The 5718-nt window shown below is 42.6% G+C and overlaps 1 pseudogene; it reads left to right on the plus strand.

The window, feature by feature from the left end:
• Nucleotides 1-223: 223 nt before the first annotated feature.
• LOC132389973 (muscarinic acetylcholine receptor M2-like) lies at nucleotides 224-1602 on the plus strand (annotated as a pseudogene).
• Nucleotides 1603-5718: the final 4116 nt, after the last annotated feature.

Consider the following 5718-nt stretch of genomic DNA (forward strand, 5'->3'; position numbering starts at 1 on the left):
TACAAAACGTGATCTCTGTGATTTCTGTTTAAAAATTAATCCCTCAGAAATAATCTTTTTTTTAACAACGGATGGTCTTCTGTGTTCTTCCTGGTGAGGCTTCAATTAGAAATCCTTAATTGCTTGTTTGCTAATATTTTCTCCTTTTTCTACTATTTTCTACGTTCAGGCCACTTCAATGCTAACTCAGAGGGAAAGGATGGCTAACTTAACACAGACAAATTCATCTCTAAGCAACCTAACATACATTGAAAGAGGGAGCGCTTACAAAACTGTTGAAGTAATCTTCATTGTGATTGTAACATTATCTTTGAGTCTGGTGACCATTATCGGAAACATTCTGGTTATGCTTTCTATCAAAGTAAACAGACAGTTACAAACAATTAACAACTATTTTATTTTCAGCTTAGCCTGTGCCGATTTGATTATTGGTGTGTTCTCCATGAACCTTTACACCATTTACATCGTCTATGGCTACTGGCCTATGGGCCCAGAGTTGTGTGATTTATGGCTGGCTCTAGATTATGTTCTTAGTTATGCATCTGTCATGAACCTTCTTATCATCAGCTTTGACCGATATTTCTGTGTGACAAAGCCTCTCAGCTACCCTGTGAAGAGAACCACCAAGATGGCACGGATGATGATTGCAGCTGCTTGGGTGCTGTCATTTATCCTGTGGGCTCCTGCCATTCTCTTCTGGCAGTTCATTGTAGGTGGACGGACAGTTAAAGTAGGTGAGTGTCATATACAGTTCTTCTCAAATCCAGTTGTCACTTTTGGTACTGGAATATCAGCCTTCTATCTACCTGTTATTACCATGACTATTCTGTATGTGCACATATCCCGTGCTAGCAAGAGTCGGGTCAAGAAGGATAAGAAAGAGCCAGAGTCAAACAAAGGTACCATTTCTCTCAGGCTAGTGCGAGGCAAAAGAATAAAATCGAATAATAACAACATTTCAAGTGTACCTGATGAGATGCGGAATGTCAAAACACAGAACGGCAAGGCAGCTGGTGAAGTAATGACGGATTATTGTGGCCAAGGAGAGGAAAAGGGGGTCTCAAATGACTCGACTTTCCTCAGTGTCGTCCCTTCCATCCAGACGGAGGAAAGAACGATTGATGAGAGCTCAAACATCTCCAGTGAGCAAAGGCATTTGAGCAATGGCAGCTCCAAGCTCTCCAGCATAAAGGTTGTCACGAAATCCCAAAAGAGTGACTACTGTGCTACCACAATTGAAATGGTGTCAGAAAACAGCAGCAAGAATGGTAAAGACAGAGAGCTCGCGCAGCCCACAAGATGACAAAGACCCCTGCTGAGAAAAAGAAGGGAGCTGCAACCCGGGAGAAAAAGGTGACCAGGACCGTCTTGGCTATTCTGCTGGCATTTATCATCACCTGGACCCCTTACAATGTCATGGTACTCATTAACACGTTATGTTCAGTCTGCGTCCCTAACACAGTATGGTCTATTGGATACTGGCTCTGTTACATCAACAGTACTCTGAACCCAGCCTCCTATGCACTATGCAATGCTACCTTCAAGAAAACCTTCAAACATCTTCTCTTCTGTCAATATAAAAACATTGGTGCAATAAGATAAATTCAACAAAAAGATAGTCTCCATGAACATTTTATACGTTATAGATGAATTTCATAATGTTTATCATAAATGTATGAAAGTAAAATGTTCAGCACGCCAGTAATGGCTGAAATAGATATTATCTGTAATATGGTGAAAGCATACTTCAGTTATGGACAATGAATTTCTAATTTTTTGTTTATATGAAAAGTGTGCTGATTATTATAATGTTTCTGTTTGAAGTCGGAAATGAATCTGCCCAAATTTCAAATATAGTGCATTTCAGTTAATCGGGGGACACTGGGAATTGACATTCTGGCCCGATTAAGTGATTGCCCCAATGAGCCGATGTTTCCTGGAAATATTTAACAGGGTATAAAAAAATGACAAGCTACCATTTAATTAAGTAACAAACTATGTATTTAAAGGAAATACAGAATTAATTAGAACACAACCAAAATCACTACAGTAAATAAAACTGTATTAGTTTCTAATTATTGTGCTTTAATTTAATAAGCGTACACTGACATGTTCTTTTGATTGACTGTAAATAAACAAAATCATCAGAGACACCAAGTGCAGAGAGTGGACAGCTTTCAAACAGTGCTGGCGATGATTGGAACCTCCAAATCCTCATTTCAATTGGAACATTCAAGATGATTGCTGATACCTTTAAATTAATCATAGTACCTAACTAGATGAAGTATTGAAAATGTTTCATTTCACCCCAACCGTTTCTGGAATCCGCAAGCCTGCATGCTTGAAACCGCAGTGAGCAAAACAGTTCCACTTTGTCTTACTGTTTATCACTTGCCTGCGATCAATGACAAAAGTCACTTCTTTTTGAATACGAGCACGCAAGGGATGCCATTTAAAACGGTTGTTTTAATTAAAGCGTAGTGTATAATGGTTACATAGCATGCATGTACCTCACACTAGTTAGAACCTGTTTGGCAACAGATTCCTTTCACAATTAAGTGGCATAGTTTTCCAAGTAAATTACTTTTTTTTCAATTTATTTTTTTTACTAAGTATTGTCCGAAATAAGCGGCTGCCCCAATTAACCAATGGCAATTAACCATTTGCCTGAATTATAAAATTCAGCATAGGCACATTTAAGGGGTAATGTTCATTTTTATAATATTACTCAGTATCAAAAATTGTATTTTGTCCGTCTAATAACTTTGTGTTTCTAATGGATTCATAATTCATTACCTTTTAGTTTGCAGTTCTAATAGGTTGCTTCGAAAATTAAACACTTGTATAAGGGGGGCGTTGGTGGCGGACCCAAATGCAAGGCACAGCCACTGAGGGACTAGGAACAGGGCTAGGTGTCAAGGAAGCAAGGAAAGTCAGGAATAACTGACTCTTGATATTGACACAGGTCTTGGACGTGACTAGGATTCGGAGCCTAGGACTTGGACTAGGGACAAGGAACCCGGACGTGGAACTTGGAACTTGTAGCCTTGGTTAGGACTCCGAGCCGAAGACTGGACAAGGAAACGAAACCTGGGTCTTGACTCGGGCTTGGACCCCGGATCTAGGCGAGGACAAGACGCGGCCTCAGGTCGTGGCGTGGTTAACGGACTGGACGTGAGACTCCAGGACAGGACGGGGGAACTCCAGCACCGGGCTGGGGGAGGTAGCCCTGGGCTGCGCGAGGTATAAGGACAGGACGAGGCACATGGACAGGATAAGGGACGAGGGACCTCCAGGACCGATCTGGGCGAAGTACCCCTTGGCCGGGCAAGGCAAACTACAGGATGAGGCTCATGGACAGGACGAGAACATGCAGCGGCCACATTGCGAGCACCGGACGCAGTATGTCACACCAGTCGACTCACAGATGAAGTGTCGCCTCACCTGGAAGGAAGTCTGGGGCCCTGAATGATGGCGATGGAGGAGGTGTAAGGGCACGTGTAGCACTTGTTCTGCTTAAAAGGATAAGTGCCGGGAAGGAGATCGGTGGGAAGGGACGGGTGGTATGAATGGACAAGGGAGTCGCGTAGGGAGTGATCTCTGCGGAAAACTGAAACTGGGTGGGGGGGGGTGGAGATGTGCTTGCTGGTGGGATGCTTCCATTGTGGCCTTTTGTACATTAGTGAGAAATGACGCAGACTGGGAGACCGTTTCATTGAATACCAACGCTCTGTCTGCCAGAGGAAGCAGGATCTCGCAGTGGCCATACATTTATTTCCACGTCCCATTCCCATTCTGATATGTCTATCCACGGCATCCTCTACTGTCAAGATGAGGCCACACTCAGGTTGGAGGAACAACACCTTATATTCCATCAGTGTAGGCTCTAACTTGATGTCATGCAGATTGACTTCTCTTACATCGTTAATGCCCCTCCTTCCCTTCTTACCCCATCTCTTATTCATTCATTCATTCATTCGTTAATCTATCTATCTACTTAATTATCTATCTATCTATCTATCTATCTATCTATCTATCTATCTATCTATCTATCTATCTATCTATCTATCTATCTATCTATCTATCTATCTATCTATCTATCTATCTATCTATCTATCTATCTATCCATCTATTCATTTATTTGTTTGCTTATTCATTTATTTCCCCCTTTTTTTCTTTCTCTCCTTTCTTTCTCGCTGTCCCTCAAACAATATTCCCTGCCTGCTCTCCATCTTCCTTGGGAGCTCCACTCCCCCTTTCTTCCTTCCCAGCCTCCCGTCCCATGAGCCTCTCCCTTCTACAGCCTGGTATCCCTTTTGCCAATCAACTTTCCAGATCTGAGCTTTATCTCCTCCCCATCCTTTCTTCTCCTATCATGTCGGATCTCTCCTCCCACTCCCTCTTTCAAATCTCTCACTATCTCCTCTTTCAGTTAGTCCTGACGAAGGATCTCGTCCCGAAACGCCGACAATGCCTCTCCCTAAAGATGCTGCCTGGTCAGCTGCGTTCCACCGACATTTTGTGTGTGTTACTTGAATTTCCAACATCTGCAGATTTCCACGTGTTTGCGTCAGATATCCTTTGTGCACCACTGTCGAATTAACCATCGTCCCATTGCTCACCGTCTGTCAACCAGGTTCATAACTAGAGTCCATACACTCAGTAGGCCAGTTGCACATGTATTAAGTCTTGAATCTATTGTTCAAAGGTTGCACGCAATTCAACAATGATAGACAAAGTATTCAGATAGTCTTGTCGAAAGCAGAATAATTCATTCCCTCACATTCTATCCGGGATATTAGACAGGGAGCAGTAGTTAGAATGGCTGTGACATTGCATCACATGTCCTCACAGAGTGGTGCTGCTTCATGTTAGTGGGAATAACCTATTGGGTCAATGGTTAATCCTCGGCTGAGTGCCGAACCCTTCTCGAATTCTACTTCTCACTTAATCCACAATTTCTCCTGTTTTACCAAATGCATAACTATTTTACCAATTGTTAAACAGAAAAATACATCTTTTGCATTCGGTCGTGTCCCTCAAAACTTTGCTACTGTTGTGGGGACCATTTCAGCTGGCCAAGAATCGCACTCTAGCAAAGTGGTGATGGAAAGGAATTTAAATGACGGCACCGATTCACTTAGTCTGTAATGAAATCGAGTACATTATTTAGAGATGGGCTCAGCGGTGTACCTTTGCATGTGGAGTGTCTCTGGACATGCAGCCTGTACCTTCTGCTGGGGATGTACGAATAATTCAGTAGATCACAGAAAGGTTGGAGAAAAGAGTTATGTAAGGACTTTCGCGGATAAGAAGGTTAAAAAAGTGAAATTTTTGATTCCTGAAACCATGTGAGCAATATCAAAGAGCATGGAGGAATCTATATTACTCTTGCAAAGATATTAGAGCCCATCCACCGCTTCACAGAAGTGCTGAGTAACTTCATTTTGGGTTGAAGACCCAGTGCCTTGCAGATGATATCTCGAATCCTGATACAGCAGAGGCAGACTCCAACCAAGTGTACGTGTGTTGATGTGGACGCTCCCATTTACACTGTCTAAACTCAGGATGTGGCCAGTATGGTGGGGAGAATAATGTTCAAAAGCAATGACAGGATGTTGTAACAATACATCAATCTTATCTCGTTCACATGGCTAGGGGTAGCTGGACTGTCATGTGGAGGGAGCAGCAGTGGCATTGTCAGTAAAGACTGCATTC

Source organism: Hypanus sabinus, unplaced genomic scaffold, assembly GCF_030144855.1.
Source record: "Hypanus sabinus isolate sHypSab1 unplaced genomic scaffold, sHypSab1.hap1 scaffold_726, whole genome shotgun sequence".
Classification (NCBI taxonomy): Eukaryota; Metazoa; Chordata; class Chondrichthyes; order Myliobatiformes; family Dasyatidae; genus Hypanus; species Hypanus sabinus.